The following is an 18781-nucleotide window of genomic DNA, read 5'->3' as shown; positions in this document are numbered from 1 at the left end:
CCTTACATAAGCTAATGTTCAGAAGGGTTTTTCCAATGTTCTCTTCTATAATTTTTATAGCTTCAGGCCTTAGATTTAAGTCCTTAATCCATCTTGAGTTGATTTTTGTATAAGGCGAGAGATGAGGATCCAGTTTCATTCTCCTACGTGTGGCTAGCCAATTATCCCAGCACCATTTGTTGAAAAGGTGTCTTTCTCCCACTTTATGTTTGTCTTTGCTTTGTCTAAGATCAGTTGGCTCTCAAAAAAAAAAAGCATGAGCAAACAAAATTGGACTTCTATAAATTTAAAAACTTTATGTTTCAAGGGAGACTTTCAAGAAAGTGAAAAGACAACCCACAGAATGGGACAAAATATGTGTAACTCATGTATCTGACAAGGGACTGGTATCCAAAAAAACATAAAAACGCTTATAACTCAATAATAAGAAGACAACACAATTTTAAAATAGGCAAAGAATCTAAAGAGACATTTCTTCAAAGAAAATATACAAATGACCAATAAGCATGTGAAAAGATGCTCAACATTTTTAGTCACCAGGGAAATGTAAATCAAAGCCAGGATATGATTCCACTTTATACCCACCAGGATTGCTATAAGCAAAAAGAGAATATGGAGAAATAGGAATTCTCATACATTGCTGGTGGAAATGTAAACTACTGCAGCCACTTTGGAAAGTAGTCTGGCAGTTCCTCAAAAGGTTAAATAAAGTTAGTTTATAACTCAGCAGTTATACTCCTAGGAATCAGCCCATGGGGAATGAAAATACATGTTTGCACAAATGCTTGTACATGAAAGTTCATAGGAGTGTTATTCATAATTGTCAAAATGTAGGAACAACACAAGTGTCTATCAACTGATGAATGAATTAACAAAATAGGATATTTGGCCAGATAAAGAATTAAAGTACCAATACTTCTGCAACGTGGATTACCCTTGAAAAGACCGTATATTGTATGATTCCACTTAAACAAAATGTTCAGAATAGGCAAATCTGCAGAGGCAGAAAGTAGAATAGGAGTTATGTTGGGCTGGGGAACAAATGATGAGAAACTACAGTGAATATGAGATTTCTTTTTGGGATGATAAAAATGTTCCAAAGATAGTCATGGTGATGGTTTGCACAACTCTATAAATGTAATAAAAGCCATTGAATTGTATGCTTTAAATTGGTTAATTCTATGGCATGTGAATTATTATTATTCTTTTGAGACAGAGTCTCACTTTGTTGCCCAGGCTGGAGTAAAGTGGCATGATCTCAGCTCACTGCAACCTCCACCTCCTGAGTTCAAGTGATTCTCATGCCTCAGCCTTCTCAGTAGGTGGGATTAACAGGCGTGTACCACTATGCCCAGCTAATTTTTATATTTTTTAGTAGAGGCAGGGTTTTACCATGTTGGCCAGACTAGTCTGGAACTCCTGACCTCAAGTGATCTGCTCACTCCGGCCTCCCAAAGTGCTGAGATTACAGGCGTGAGCCACCATGCCTGGCTGATGGTATGTGAATTATATCTTAATAAAGCTGTTATAAAAATGTCAGCAATTGGCCGGGCGCGGTGGCTCATACCTATAATCCCAGCACTTTGGGAGGGAGGCCAAGGCGGGTGGATTACGAGGTCAAGAGATCGAGACCATCTGGTCAACAAGGTTAAACCCCATCTCTACTAAAAAAAAAAAAATACAAAAATTAGCTGGGCATGGTGGTGCACACCTGTAGTCCCAGCTACTTGGGAGGCTGAGGCCGGAGAATTGCTTGAACCCAGAAGGGGGAGGTTGCGGTGAGCCAAGATCGTGCCATTGCACTCCAGTCTGGGTAACAACAGCGAAACTCCGTCTCAAAAAAAAAAGTCAGCAATTAATAGATTCAAATTATTTCAGTTATTCCAAAGTCCTTAGATCTATTTCATATTCTTTCAACAGGGTGTCCAACTGAGACTAACGCATTCCCCAGGATGCAGGACATTCAGTGCTAAAACCTGGGAAGTCCTGAGCAAATCAGGGTGAGTTGAACACCCTACCTCCAGGAGACATTTCTTAGGGATGGGGCCTAGGGTTTGCTTGACCTTAAAGAAGGAAGTTGAAGGGACTTTCCTGTTCTCAGCCCTGTTCTTGAGGAAGTCTGGAGTGCTGGAAAGAAACATTCTCTCTAAATCTCCTTCAGGCAATAAAACATGCCATATGATTTAAAAAACATGCCAGAAAGGAAACCTTTCAGAGAGTCATTCAAGCATGGATTCCATTTCCCCCTCAGTTATATTATCACATAATTAATATTTGCTGGAGAGGCATTTATGCTTACTGAATATGCATATATTTCCCCACAATATTCCCAGTGCTCTTTTAGTTGGGCTGGGCCATGTGACTAATTCTGGTCAGGCAGAAACAGGTACAGGCTCTGGTTTTTCCTCACAGGTTCTAGTTTGTCCTCCATTTTCCCTACTTCTATGCAGCTTTCTTTGCAACCTCCAGCCCTGCTGATCAGCAGAGACTCCAGGGCCACCACTATGTACGGAGGCAACAGCCTGCCATAGACTTCTTCACTAGCTCCTATAATCCTTATGACAAATCCCCTTTTCTGAATCACTCACCGTGCTTCTGCTTAGACCCTAACTGAGAGAGCCGCATGGCCACTGCCTGGCATGGGGCAGTCATCTCTGTCCTCTGGCCTCAAGTGATGTATTTCTAGCCAGGCATCAGGGGATGTGGCCTGAGAACTGCCATTCACCAGCCTCCTCCAGCGTTGGCTCAGGGTGACGAGATGGAGGGAATCCCCAGGGCTGTGATCAAAGGGCTGTACTCAAGACCAGGGCAACTGGAAGAGCAAGACACCATTGACTCTCCTGGGAAGGACTTGGGTGCCTTTGAGCCATGAGCCCACTGGAGCCACACTATATTCCCTCAAAGTTACAGCCCTTAGGTAAACATGTATCTGGGTGTTTTCTTCTGTTTCCAACACAAACTCTGAGCTCTGGGGATAAAGATAAATATATGGTTCCAAGGCTGTTTTGACATAGGACACATTTGGAACTTAACACTTCACCTCATTCAAATCCCTACTTAATAAGTAGCTCATGACTTTGTGTTCACTTTTGTTTTTGTTTTTAGATGAAGTTAAACCCTGACTGCACAACTGCTACTCCTCAATCTTCATGGTTGTGTAGCTCTTCTGCAGAGGGTTAACTGGAAACAGCTAGGTTGGTTTTGTAGCAAACACTACCTTCACGCACAAAGCGATATTCCTCTCAAGATAGTCTCCTTGGGAACACACACCTATTCCAATAATTCTGCAGTTTCTCGAAGCCCTTTTGTGTCTCTGGTTGGGTCTTCACTTCCAGACTGATTACCTGATAACACTTCTACTGTCAAACCTTTGTCCTACAAAAGGGGATTTAAGTGTTTAGAAATAGCCAGAACAAAAATACCATAAGCTGGTGGCTTACTACAAAATTTTATTCTCACAGTTCTGGAGGCTGGGAAGTCCAAGATCAAGGCACCAGCAGATTTGGTATCTAGTGAGGGTCTGCTTTGCATAGATCACCAGTTGTGGGATTACTGGATAATACCGTAGTTTTATTTTTAGTTTTTTGAGAAATCTTCATACTGTTTTCCATAGTGGTTATACTAATTTACATTTCCTACCAAGAGTATATAAGAGTTTTCTTTTCTCCACATTCCTGCCTGCATTTGTTATATTTTTGTCTTTTTAATAATAACCATTCTAACTGGTGTAAGAGGATACCTCATTGTGGTTTTGATTTGCATTTCCCTGATAATTAGTGATGTTGAGAATTTTTTTAACAGACTTGACATTTGTTTGTCTTTTCTTGATTTCTTTTTGTCTTTTCTTGTGATTTGTCTGTGTCCATTGCTCGTTTTTAATGTGATTATTATTTTTTCATTGAGTTGTTTGAGTTCCTTGCATATTCTAGATATTAGTCCCTTGTCAGATAAATAGTTTGCAAATACTTTCTCCTGTTCAGCTGGCTGTCCCTTCACTCTGTTGATAGCTTCCTTTGCTTTGTAGAAGCTTTTTAGTTTCATGTAGTCCCATTTGTCTATTTGTTAGTTCTCTGTGCTTTTGAGGTCTTAGCCATAAAATCTTTGCCTAGAATAATGTCCTGAAGCATTTCCCCTGTTTTGTTCTAGTAATTTATAGCTTCAGGTCTTTTAAGTATTTAATCCATCTTGAACTCAAGATGGATTTTTGTATATGGTGAGAAATAGGGGCCCAGTTTCATTCTTTTGCATATAGATAACCAATTTTTCCAGCACCACTTATTAAAGAGGATATCCTTTCCCCAGTGTATGTTCTTTGCCTCTGTTGAAAATCAGTTGGCTATAAATATGTAGCTTTATTTCTGGGCTTTGTATTCTATTGGTTCATGTCTATTTTTATACTAATACTATGCTGTTTTGGTTACTTATAGCCTTGTAATATATTTTGAAGTCAGATAGTGTGATGCCTCCAACTTTATTATTTTTCTTTTTTTGAGACAGGAATCTGGCTCTGCTGTCCAGGCTGGAGTGCAGTGGCATGATCACAGCTCCGTGCAGCTTGCTCCCAGGGCCGAGCAAGTCTCCTTCCTCAGCCTCCTGAGTATCTGGGACTACAGGTATGCACCACCATGCTTGGCTAATTTTTGTATTTTTGGTAAAGACGGGGTTTTGCCTTGTTGCCCAGGCTGGTCTTGAACTCCTGAGCTCAAGCAATCCACCCGCCTTGGCCTTCTAAAGTGCCAGAAATATAGGCATGAGCTACTATGCCTGGCTTGCCAACTTCATTCTTTTTGCTTAGGATCATTTGGCTATTCTGGCTGTTTTTTTGATCCATATGAATTTTAGGATTTTTTTTTTCTATTTCTTTGAAAAATGACATTGGTATTTTGATAGGGATTGCATTGACTCTGTAGATGCTTTGTGCAATATAGTCATTTTAGCAATATTAATTCTTCCAATCCATGAGCATAGTAGGATAGCTTTCCATTTGTTTGTGTCTTCTTCAATTTTTTTCATCAGCATTTTATAGTTTTCCTTGTAGAGGTCTTACTTTTACTTGTTTGGTTCTTACATTTCTCTGATGAGTGGGTTATAAAAGAATCTAGGTAGAAATAGTGAGCTGGTGAAGAAGGAGCCTCTCAGGGAAGACTTCTGGGGAAGGGGCTGCACCTGTGCCAGGCCTGGGACAGGTGATATCAATATGGAAGAAAGGGGAAGGTGTCATGCTCAGCTGGGGCATGGTCCTACTTCGTTTGTACTGGCTACATGTCTCTTTGCAGTCCTGTTGCCAACTTGCCCACACTGGACTCACAGCCCCAGGGAACTCTGGGCCTGCCCTGGTCTCCACCTGCCACACTGCCCTAGTGAACATTCCCTTAGCCTGGCACAAAGCAGGAGGTTTTGGGTAGTTGCTGGAGCCATGGGACTTTGCATTTACACTTGCTCATGCGCGGATGCTGCTACAATAACCACTCCTGATTTCTGCTGGTATTTCTCTTGCTGAATATAGTTGCATTACAAAATGATAGAAAATGGGCAATCATTACTCATGGAGTGGGAAGACAGAACCAACTCCTGCTGCTTGTTCAAGTTGGAGGAAATGACTCTCAAAAGGTTTCTTGATTATCTTTCCAATATAAAAGACAAGATCTTATTGCTAGAAGAAGCAGATTTCATGAGGGAGGCCTCACTCTCTGCATAAGAAAACAAAGAACCTGAGGATTTGGTTGTGTCCTACTGGTGGCAGGTGAGGATCCTGAAGGCACAGAGTGGAGCCTGGAGGGGGCAGACGTGAGGCCATCCCTCTCCCCTAGTGAGAGGCAGGGTCTGAGAAGAGCATCCAGTGAGTATCTCCCAGAAGCAGGGACAGCCAGGACACATTGGAACAGAACATCTCTAGTTTTAAGTTGTCTCCAGCACCATGTAGAGCTGCGGCCCCTCAGCAGTGCCCCATGCAAGATACTCCTTCCTGGAACCAACCCAAATGCCCATCGATGATAAACTGGACAGGTAAAATGTGGCACATATACACCATGGAATATTATGCAGCAATCAAAAACGATGAGTTCGTGTCCTTTGTAGGAACATGGATGAACCTGGAGACCATCATTCTCAGCAAACTGACACAAGAACAGAAAATGAAATACTGCATGTTCTCACTCATAGGCGGGTGTTGAACAATGAGAACACATGGACACAGGGAGGGGAGCACTACACACTGGGGTCTGTTGGGGGGAATAGGGGAGGGACAGTAGAGGGTGGGAGGTTAGGGAGAGATAGCATGGGGAGAAATGCCAGATATAGGTGAAGGGGAGGAAGGCAGCAAATTACACTGCCATGTGTGTACCTACACAACTATCTTGCATGTTCTTCACATGTACCCCAAAACCTAAAATGCAATAAAAAAAGATATTCCTTGGGGGAAATCAAAGAAAAGGGGCAGTGTTCCATATTTGGGTTAACTAGGGACAGAGAGAAGGGAACAGCTGCAGAAAACAGGATGCCAGGGAAATTGAGAGCAGCAGGAAGAGGAAATTGGAGTGAACACGACAACTAAACACCAGGAAATTTGCAGCGATGTTGGGGGAGGACCTTGGACTTTGCACAAGACATGGGATAAAGATTTTAGCATTTCTTATCTAAATCTTAAAAGAAAGCATTATCCCCTCAGTCTGGAAGACTTGAGGATACTGAGATGGCAGAAATATGGGCTATGAACATAAACAAATGGAAGAAAATACCCTTTCCCTACCCATCAAGAAGAGAGAGTAACTCCAAACATTTTGGTGTGTGTCCTTCAGACTTTCTTCTATGCACACATAAACTCCTACATCTAATTTTTTTTTAAGATGGAATCTCACTCTGTCATTCAGGCTGGAGTACAGTGGTGCAATCTCGGCTCACTGCAACCTCTGCCTCCCGGGTTGAAGCAATTCTTCTGCCTCAGCCTCCCCAGTAGCTGGGATTACAGGCACCCACCACCATGCCTGGCTATATCTAATTTTTAAAGAAGGATTAATGTGCACATCATTTCGTAGTCTGCTTTTTGCATTTGCATGATATTGTGAGAGTCCCTTCATTTTAATAAATGCTTATCTTTGGCATAATTTCTGGGGAGGTGGAGATACATCTTAATTGACCCACCTGATCACACAAAGTATCATGTTTTGCTTTTAGCTGTTTTGCTATGAAAGTTGGACATGCTCATAAAGAGTCAGTTCTATAAAATTTGCTATGAAAAATAGCAATCCGGGGCCGGGTGTGGTGGCTCATGCCTATAATCCCAGAACTTTGGGAGGCCAAGGCAGGCAAATCACCTGAATGGAGACCAGGAGTTTGAGACCAGCCTGACCAATGTGGAGAAGCAGGCAGTTGATAGGCCCTTTCATTCGTTTGGAAATTCATGGGCTTTAGTTCTAAGAAATTTTCTTAAATTATCCCTTGGATGTTTTCCTTCCTTTCTTTTTCTGTTTCTCTTTCCGGATTATCTATTATTGAGATATTATATGTTCTGCATCTCTTCATTCACTCATTTTTTCATCTCTTTTTTGTTTTTGATTTGTTTTTGGAAGATTTCCTCAGTTTTATTATCTAGCACTTTCTAGAAAGTGTTTTAGTTTTTAAAAGTGAAACATAAGACATAAATAACAAAGTGCACAAATCACAAGTGTACACGTAGGTCAGTGAATTATCACAAGCTGAAAACACTTCCCAGCTAGGCCAAGGAACAGAACAGTACTGGGACCCTACAACCCTCTCATGCCCCCAAGCTCCACTTTACCATTCTCCTTCCCTAAACCATCACATCCCAACTTCTAAAACCGTAAATTAATTTTGTTGTTTCCAGTGATTTTCAAACCTAAGTGTGTAACAGAATCACCTGGAAGATTTGTTAAAACATGTTTCTGGGACATACTCTCAGAGTTTCTGGTTCAGTAAGTCTGGGGTAGAACCTGAGAATGTTCATTTCTAACAAGCTACCAGGTGATGCTGATGCTGCTGGCCCAAGACAACACTTTGAGAGCTAATGGCCTATTCTTGAACTTATTACAAATGGAATCATGTGGTGTGTATTCTTTTACTCAATGTTGACTTTGTGAAATTGTTCATTTTTAAAAATGTAGCTGACATTCATTAATTTTATTTTTTTTAATTTTTGAGATAGGGTCTCTGTTGCCCAGGCCGAAGAGCAACGGCATGATCTCGGCTCATCGCAGCCTCTCAAGTGGTCCTCCCACCTCCATTTCCCAAGTAGTTGGAACTATCGGCATGCACCACCATGCTTGGCTAACTTTTATATTTGCAGAGATGGGTTTTACCATGTTGTCCAAGCTAGTCTCAAACTCCTGAGCTCAGGCAATCCTCCTACCTCGGCCTTCCAAATTGCTGGGATTACAGGCATGTGCCACCATGGTCGGCTGAAGTTCAATAATTTTAATTGGTGAATAGTTTGAATATACCATGTAATATAAAGTTATTTATTTGTTTTGCTGTTGATGGATATTTGGGTTATTACCAGTCTTTGATTATTATGAATAATGGTGCCAAGAACATTCTTTGAGAGTTTTTTGTGCAAGTGTGCATACATTTCTGCTGGGCATGTATATACATAGGAGAGGAATTACTGGCAGGTAGCATGTGTCAAACTCTTTTCTAGAGTGGTTGTATCACTTTTCACTCCCACCAGCATGATATGAGTGCTCTTCTTGCTCTGCATCCTGGACAACACTTGATATCATCAATCTTTTTATTTTTATCCATTCTGGTGGGAATCCAATGGTATCTTCTTGTGGTTTTTAATTTGCATTTCCATGATGACTAATGGTGTTGAACGTTTTTTCATATGTGTATTGGCTACTTGGATATCTTTTCTGATGAAGTGCCCATTTAAGTTTCTTGCCCATTTTTCTGTTAGTTTTTCAGAATTTTTCTTCTTGACATATAATAGTTCTTTCTATATTCTGGATATAACTACTAGTTGGTAATACATATCACGGTGTCTTTCACTCTGGTTTGCTTGTACTCTGTTAATAGTGAATTTTGATGAATAGAAGTTTTAAATTTTGATGTAATCCAATATTTTCTTCTATGGTTAGTGTTTTTTGAGTCCTATTTAAGAAATCTTTCCTTACCATAGGAAAGGTCATAAAGATGTTACCTTTAGAGGATTAATTGTTCTTCCCTTCACATTTTGATGAATAATCCACCTGGATTGATTTTTTTTAACGTATATGGTGTTTTGTTAAAGTTTCTTTTTAAAATATGGATATCTAATGGCTAAAACATGTAAGAAATAGACAGTAGGTAAAAAGAAGAAAAACTTAAAGAAAAAAATTAACCAGTTGACCCAATATCATTTACTGAAAGGGTTGCCCTTTCTCCAGTACTCTGAAGCACTACCTTTTTCAAAAATGAAGGGTCCAGGCTGGGCATGGTGGCTCATGCCTGTAATACCAGCACTTTGGGAAGCCAAGGCAGACAGATCACCTGAAGTCAGCAGTTCAAGACCAGCCTGGCCAACATGGTGAAACCTCATCTCTACTAAAAATAAAAAAATTAGCTGGGCATGGTGGTGCATGCCTGTAATCCCAGCTACTTGGGAGGTTGAGGCAGGAGAATCACTTGAACCCAGGAGATGGAGTTTGCAGTTAGTCAAGATGGCGCTACTGCATTCCAGCCTGGGCAACAGAGTGAGACCTCATCTCAAAAAAAAAAAAAAAAGGATCTAAATATGTGGGTCCCTTTTTGGACCCACAGAAAGGGGGTTGGTCTATTTGTTTGCCTGTGTGCCTTAATATCAAAGTTAATTGCTATAGCTTTATAAGTCTTGATACTTAAATAGTGTTTCCATCTTGTTCTTCTTTATCAGGAATGTCTTAACTGTTTTTTATTCTTTGCATTTCCATATATTGTAGAACCAGCTTGTCAATTTCCATGAACAAAACTGCTAATCTTTTTTATTGAGATCGTATTTAATCTGTTGATCAATGTGGGAAATGTTGGCATCTTCACAATATTGAGTCTTTGAATCCATTAATATGTTATGTTCATTAATCTAGATCTTCTTTAATTCTCTAATGTCTTATTGTTTCCTAGGTAGAGATCTTTAACATATTTTATTATATTTTTCCCAAATGTACTCACTATTTTTTATGCTATTATAAATAGTACCTTTAAATTTTTACTTTCAGCTGGGGGCAGTGGCACATGCCTGAAGTTCCAGCACTTTGGAGGCCAGGATGGGAGGATCACTTGAGCCCAGGAGTTTGAGACCAGCCTAGGCAACTTAGCGAGAATCTCTCTCTACAAAAACAATTTTTAAAAAAATTGGCTGAGTGTGGTGGCATGCACCTATAGTCCCAGATGCTCGAGAGGCTGAGGCAGGAGGATCATTTGTGCCCAGGAGTTCGAGGCTGCAGTGAGTGGTGATCGTGCCACTGTACTCTAGACTTGTGTTTTATAGAGACGGTTTTGTCATGTTACCCAGGCTAGTCTTGAACTCCTGAACTCAAGTAATTTACCTACATCAGCCTCCCAAATTGCTGGGATTACAGGTGTGAACTACCATGCCCAGCCAAACATAACTTTTAAAAAATGCTTTACTTTTAAATGTTAAAACCTCTTTTACTTTACCCTTCATTCTCTCAACATAAAAAAACAGTAAGAAATAAAATAATACATAGCATTGAGAGGTACATTTTGCCTTAGAGACTGAAGCTGAAAAAAATTGTGCTAAGTATGAGATAAGACTTTCAGAGACCATTACTTCTGACAATACCATTATTTTTGACAATATTGCAGAATCTTTTTTTTTTCCCTTCACTGGGAAATCTTCAGGCAAGATCACACTGAGATCAGAGGTAATCACTGCTTCAGGATGACATAAGTGTTAATCACTACAGAGCTGTCTGCCAAGGTAGTGTTCTTATTCTAGCCATTCCAGAGGAGCACAATGGTTTTATCAGAAAGGTTCCCAAATTAGGATTTAATGTCATCATGACTAATTTTATATAGTTAAAATGCCACGGGGCTCTTTCAAAACTAAATAATTGATTTTTTAAGTGCTGCTCTTTAAGGAAAGAAGAGAAAATAATAATGTTCCAAAAACAAAGCATGGCATCACAAACATGTCTTTTATATGCAATGAAAAATCAAAAACTTTGTGTGACTCACTTTATTGTAATATTATTGTGGTGGTCTGGAATTGAACCCACAGTATTGCTGAGGTATGCCTGTGCTTTAAAAAAGTTTCTAAATCCACATTGATGTTGTTTGTGAATAATTCATTTTTATCCCTTTCTAACCCTTAGACTTAATTTCTTTTTCTTGTCTTATTGACTTAACTAGGATTTCTAGTACAATGTTGAAGTGATGATAGCAGGCATTCTACTGTGTTCTCTGTTGCAGAGGAGAAGCTTTTAAGTTTCCACCATTAAATGTGAGTTTGCTATAGGTTTGGGGAAAATATTCTTTATCAGATTTAGAAAGTTCCTTCTACTTTTAGATTGCTAAGCTTTATTATCATGAATGGATGTAGACTTTTATTAGATTTTTGTGCCCCTATTGAATAATTATGAACTTTTTTTCTCTTTTAATATGCCAGTGTGGTGTGATTACATGGGTTGTTTCCTTGGGTTTAATTTGCTGTTCTTTTTCTTGTTACTAATTTTAACTAAAGTTGTGTTCTAAGACACAATTATATAATCTGTGTAATTTCAATTTTTTGAGTTCTTCAATTGTTTTATTTTTCCCTTCTGTTAGCTTGGTAATTCTATTCCTTTACTCTTCTTTTAGTAGTTACCCATGAAATTATAATATGCAATGGCTTATCAATGTCTCTTCTAAATTATTACTCTTTATCTTTCCAGCCAATGTAAGAACATTTAGAATAAATTCATTCCTTGTCTGGACTTATATATTACTGTTGTTATACATTTTAATTCTTTCTCTCTATATGTATGCACATATATTTATATATTATTTACAACAATAAATATGTATAAATAAAAATATGTAATAATATTAAATGTATATATTTAAAACCATTAGATATTATTACATTATTATTTTTTAAATGCAATAGTTACCTAGCCTTCCCCCTTTTCTGATGTTCTTCATTTATACCTGTGTCTAGAATGCCTGTGTTCTTCTGCTTGAAGAACAACACCCTTTAGTGTTTTCCATTAACAGGTTTGCTAGAGTTAAATCACCTCATCCTTTTAGAAGGACATGTTAGCTGGGTATAGAATTCTGGGTTAGTACTTACTGTCTTTCAGAACTTTAAAAACATTCCATTGTCTCTGGCTTCTACAGTTTCCACTGAGAAGCCTCATTGTTGTTATTCCAGTCAAGGTAATCTCTTTATTCTTTACTGTTTTTAAGATTGTTTCTTTGTCTTTTTTTTTTTTTTAGCAATTTACTATAATTTGCCTGAATGTGGTATTTATTTCACTTGGGTTTCACAGTATGTCCTGAATCTGGGGCTTTGTCTTTTGTCAGTTTTAGAAATTTTTCATTCACTATTTCTTTAGATACTGCTTTTTCACATTTTCTCTCCTGTCCTTCCAAGATTTCATTTACACATATATTAGACCTTAGCACTGTATTCTGTATGTCTTTTATGTTAATGTCTGTATTTTCAATCCTTTTGCCTTTCCATGAATCTGGTTATTCATTGTGGATATTTTCTTCTGATCTGTTTTCCAATTCACTTCAGCTGCTACTAAACCTGTTCCTCAATTTATTTCTATTACATTTTTCGGTGGTATAGTAAAGTTCAGGTAAGGTCTGAGCAGAGCCCAATTCAATTTCTCTGAGATTCCAGGCTCTTCCCTCCTCTGTGTCTGAGCTTTGTCTTCAGATTGGCTTCATCCGTGGTAGCAAGACAGAAGCAAGGACTACTTGTTTTCTTGATTACATCAAGCACATGTGAGAGTGCTTTTGTGTCAGCAATTCAAGCAAGATTCTTGAATTCTTGCTTCTCCACAATTCTGGCTTTGTTAACATGCCTACCCTTAGACCAATGTCTGTGGGCAGGAAGATGGAATGTGCTAATTTAATTAAGTTCTACTCCTGGAGCTGGAATTGGGGTCAGTTTTCTGAAGACACGTGTTGCTTAGAGGAGCGGTAGATACCTGAATGAAATTAATAAATGAAGAGCTGGGCATTATTAGAAAGAGAGAAGTAATACATACTTATAAGGCAACCAAATGCCTACTACATCTTCCAGTGAGCATGAGTGTAAACTCGTGACTATGCTTGGAGCCTATGCAGACAAACAGGTGTTGGCTGAGGTTTCCCAATTTCCAAGAAAATGACTTTCTGTGATAAATTTGTTTCTCATATACCTTTCTGTACTGAGAGCCTGAGAAGCTTAAAAATGGCATTTCTAAGCTCCTTGCAGCTAGGGTTCTGGACATGAATGACTTTCTGCCAGTGAAATGTACTCAGGTGAGATTTGAAAAGTATAGGTGAGGCAGAGGCTATTTCCAAATTGCTTTTTGCTTTGTTTTTGCTTACAAAAAAAGATTGTGGTGATTAATCTATTAACCAGATTATAGCTACAGAGAAGCAGTGGCTATGATGCCAAGTTCCTTGTCTTGAATCTTGAGAATAAAAGTAATTTTTCCAAGGTTACATAGATAACAAGTTACCGAGTTCAAGCTCAGATGTCTGAATTCATAAATACTCAGTGAGTTCTTGAAGTTTGTCCCCTGGTTGCTGAGAAATAGTGGCTTCCCAGCTGAGTCAGTTCTGTTGTCTCCTAAAAATCTTTCCTGAAGGCCAGTCTAGAGCTCACCCTTCCAGCTCTTCCCATCATGTTGTAAGCTCTTAGATCTCTCTATTATATACCTTTCTGCTTAAAATATCTGCAGCCATTTCCATTTACTGCATAATAAGGAAAACACCCTTCTGGGATCTGGACAGAGCTAGTTTATCTCCAAAAATTCCAGGTGTCCTAATTACAATCATGGCATGGGCATGGATTAATAAATAGGTTTCTTACAACAAGCAGGGACAAGTACCTGTTCTTTGGCACAGCCACAGAATAGCCTGAATGGAGAAACTCAGGAACTATGGCACAGGCTGAGCTTGGTTGGCTTCCATGGGTCTTGCCTCCACTGGGTGAATGGGGGGTGGGAATCCTTTTTTACTGTGTGCCTACTCTGTGCCACAGCCTGAACTCAATACTTCACAAACATCATCAATCCATGGCTCACTACAGCCCTGCAAAGCAGGTATGATTATCCTTAGTTTACATGTGAGAAAACAGACTCAGAGAGGTTAAAGCGACCTGTTCCATAGATCAAATGACCTATTCCATAGATAATAAATGACAGAATCAGAGTTAACATCAGCTCTATCTGCATGCTCAGCCTTTACTTGTTTACATTTTAAAATCTCTTTTCTTTTCTTCTTTTTTTTTTTTCCTGTCTTGCTCTGTCACCCAGTCTGGAGTACAGTGGTATGATCATAGCTCACTGCCATCTTAGAATTCCTGGACTCAGACTCCTGCCTCAGACTCCTGAGGAGCTTAGGACTACATGCACACACCACTGTGCCTAACTTCATTCATTTATTTATTTATTTAGTTAGTTAGTTGAGACAGGGTCTCATTATGTTGCTCAGGCTAGTCTCAAACTCCTAGCCTAAAGCAATCCTCATGCCTTGGCTTCCCAAAGCTTTGAGGTTATAGGCACAAGCCACCATGCCTGGTCTCTTTTATTAATATATGTTCATTGTAGAAACTTTGGCTTCACCCCTTTGGTGTCATGGTAGCAAGATGAAAACGGGCTATTTTTTCTACAAATATATTTATATAAAGTCCCTGCTGCTTTTGTCACATATGATGCCTAGTTTTTGATATAAGATATATGAACTCTGTATTAGTCCATTCTCATGCTGCTATGAAAAAAGTACCACAGACTGAGTAATTTATAAAGAAAAGAGATTTAATTAACTCACAATACCATATGGCTAGGGAGACCTCAGGGAACTTAACAATCATGGTGGAAGGCAGCTCTTCACAGGGCAGCAAGAGAATGAGTGCCAGCAGAGAAAATGCCATAAAACCATCAGATTTTGTGAGAACTCACTGACTATCACGAAAACAGCATGGGGGAAACTGCCCCCATGATTCAATTACCTTCCAGTGGGTCCCTCCTATGAGGGGGTTATGGGGATTACAATTCAAGATGAGATTTGGAGCGGGGGGTGGGAACACAGCCAAACCATATAAAACTCGACTTTCTTTCTTTTTCTTTTTCTTTTCCTTTTTCTTTTCCCTTGATCACTGGTATGAACACTATTCAGAAATACCTAATTGACAAGTTGGCTTTGTGTTGAACTATTTATAAGTGAAAGGGTAGCCAATTACCTGCAGTAACTGAATTGCAGATAATTGTGAGGACTCACAGGTCACATCTTAACTCATTATCTTATTAATAGGCTCTGTGAGCTAATTTAAAAGAATTATGGCGTTCCTAATATCAGTAATCTTTTATGATGATTTTAACCATAGAAAATCACACTGGCCAAAGTGCGTGTGTGAATTTTGATTGCCTATTCTCTTCTCACAGGCTGTAGGCAATAGTTACCAGTGTTGCCACAAAAATTTGAAAGATGTTATCTGTTGCCTATTTAGCCTAAATTGGTCAGGAAGATAATTCACCATAATCATGTCAACAATTCTAAGGCAGCAGTTGAAAGTCAGTGTTGTACTCTGTGACTGAAAATGAACTATGAGCAAATCTCACATTGAAAAAAAAAAGCCGGGCGTGGTGGCTCACGCCTGTAATCTAAGCACTTTGGAGGCCAAGGCGGGCGGATCACCTGAGGTTGGGAGTTTAAGACCACCCTGACCAACATGATGAAACCCCGTCTTTAAAAATAAAAAAAATAAATAAATAAAAAGAAAAATCCCATGCAATGAATGTTGAGATTCTCAAAAATGATTGTGATCTGGACTTCATTCAATTTTAAGTACTTTGGTAGTTATGACAATAAAAACCACCTCCACTCCAGTTCTCCTCCTCCTCCTTATTCTCCTCCTCCTCTCATGACAATATAGTCACAATGTCAATAACTAAAAAGTATGAAGAGAAAGTCTCCCTCCCATCCTTGACTCCCATCTATCTATTCCCATCCGTGTCTTTGGTAACCATCTTCTTTTTCTTATGTATCTTTCTAGAGATTCTTTATGTATATGTATACAAGTAAATATAAGTATTTATTCTTGTTTTTCTTCCTTCTTTACACAAAAAGTAGCAAAATATATGCACTGTTCCATACTTTTTTTCCATTTAAAACTGTATATTGGAGACCTTTCCATTTTAGAATATATAGAGCATCTTCAGTCATTTTTACAGTTAGTGTTCTATTTTATGGATGTCATGTAATTTACATTTCTAGTCCCCTAGTCAACTTGATGGCATTTGAATTGTTTCTAGTATTTTGCTACTACAAACAGTGCTGTATTGAATAGCATTGTACATATGTCATTTACCCTTATAAATAAAAGTCTATCTGTAGAATAAACTGCCAAAAGTAAAATTGTTGGGTGAAAAAATAAATACTTTTGTTTTTTTTATATGGAGTCTCACTCTGTTGCCCAGGCTGGAGTGCACTGGCACGTTTTTGGCTCACTGCAACCTTTGCCTCCTGGGTTCAGGCAATTCTCCTGTGTCAGCCTCTCGAGTACCTGGACTATAGGCACCTGCTGTCATACCCAGCTAAGTTTTGTATTTATATTAGAGACAGGGTTTCACCGTATTGGTCAGGCCAGTCTTGAACTCCTGACTCAGGTGATCCACCCACCTCCACTTCCCAAAGTGCTGGGATTACAGGCATGAGCCACTACACCTGGCCAAAAAGATAAATACTTTTAAAAATTAAATAGATACTCTCACCACCAATGTTTGAAATGTCTGTTTTCCCAGTCTCACTGTGAGAGTGTTATCAAATGTTGGATTTTTGTTAATGTACTAAGTAAGTGAATATTTCTATCTTAATGTTTTATTTTATATTTTATTCCTTATGCATGAGGTTAAGAATATTTTCATATGTTTAAAATTTATTTATATTTCTTGTCTACCAATGTTCTTTGCCCATTTTCTAAGGGGTTACTTAGAAGTCTTATTGACTGCTAGTGACTCCTATTATATATTAGGGAGATTACTTCTTTGTGATTTGATATGAAAACATTTTCCCTGGTTTAATATTTATTCTTCAACTTTACTTATAGTATTTGTTAAACATACAGAGTAGTTTTTGTTTTTATATAGTCAAACATCTTGATCTTGTATGGCTTCTGGATTTTGGGTGATAGAAGGCTTTCCTCACTATAAGATGAAAGGTATTTTTCCATTTTTCTTTAAGCATTTGTGGTTTTTTTTTAAAGTTAAATTTTTTATGCATTTGAAATTAACCTAGTCTACCATGAAGAGTGGATTCAACTTCATTTTTGTCTAGGTGGCTGGTTATTTGTCCCAGTTCTATTTATTTAGTGGTCCATAACTTCTCCAGTGACTTGAGATGTCAGCTTTATGATACTGTATCCATGTATGATTTTGAGACTATTTCTGAATGTGATGTTCTACTCCATTAGCCTAACTGTCTCCAACTTACAGGCCAGCACTACATTGTTGTAATGACTGAAGCGTCATAACCTTTTTTTATATCTAGGAGTGCTGACCCACCTCCCCTTGCTCTTCTTTACATTTTTTTTAATCACTAGTCTTGCTTCTTTCTTTCTCTATATGAACCTTAGACTCAATTTTTCTAGTCAAAAAAGCCTATTTATATGTTTGTTGGATTACTTTAAAATTAAGCGATGGAGAATTTACAGCTTTATGATGTTGAGGATTTCTATCCAAGAGTGTGTTATATTTCCACTTGTTTAAATTTGGGGGGGGTATGTTTAGTAGCATTTTATAAATTTTCTTCACAGGGGCCTTGACTATTTCTTGCTAAGTTCATTGCCAGGTATTGAATCTTTCTTTGTTTCTAGTAAAAATAAGGTCTTTTCTTCCATCACATCACTTATATTGATAAAACTTGATGATTATATATTAATTTTGTTCCTGAGTAATTTTGTTGTGTTTTCTTTTTGTTGTAGTAGATTTTTAGTATATTTCCTTGGGTTTTCAAGATATACAATTATATTTCCTGCTATAGTTCCTCTCTTCTAATTTTTATACCACTGGTTTATTTTCATCTAGTTGATTCACCTAACACACCGAGTAAAGTGTTAAATAGTGTTGATGTGACCATCTTTGTTTTGTTGTTTCAGAATTTGATGGAGATACTCTCTAGTGTTTCCGCATTAAGTCTGATGTTGGTATTGGGTCGAGATAATTTTTTTTTCATGTTAAAGAGGTATCTTTTTCTATCTTATTGAATGTTTTCCTCAAGAACATTGCTTCAAATGTCTTTAGTATCTATGCAGGTGATCACATGATTTCCTTCTCAAATCTAAAATATTCAAATTTATTATGATTAATTATGTAAGTGGATTTTATAATATTAAGCCATCCTTGTACCCTGAAGTATATCCCACTTGGTTATGATGTTGAAATCTGATTGATAATTCTTTATCGAGGGTCTTTAACTGATGGTCATAAGTGATATTGATCTATAGTTTGCTTTTTTGTGTGTACAATATTAAGTTTTGGTATCAATGGTATACTTGCTTCACAGAAATAATTTGAAAGTTTTTTTTTTGATGTTTTGGAACAATTAAAAACCATTGGAATATTTACTTTATAAAGTTCATTAGCATTTTCCT

The 18781-nt window shown here is 38.1% G+C and overlaps 1 long non-coding RNA gene across 1 annotated transcript; it reads left to right on the top strand.

The window, feature by feature from the left end:
- Positions 1-1889: 1889 nt before the first annotated feature.
- Positions 1890-12006, top strand: LOC144578123 (uncharacterized). The gene is made up of 3 exons (XR_013523292.1): positions 1890-2000; positions 4498-4613; positions 10188-12006. It is a non-coding gene; the product is annotated as an uncharacterized LOC144578123 (long non-coding RNA).
- Positions 12007-18781: the final 6775 nt, after the last annotated feature.

The sequence above is a fragment of the Callithrix jacchus genome, chromosome 10 (assembly GCF_049354715.1).
Source record: "Callithrix jacchus isolate 240 chromosome 10, calJac240_pri, whole genome shotgun sequence".
Classification (NCBI taxonomy): Eukaryota; Metazoa; Chordata; class Mammalia; order Primates; family Cebidae; genus Callithrix; species Callithrix jacchus.
This window is presented reverse-complemented; position numbering and strand designations above follow the sequence as displayed.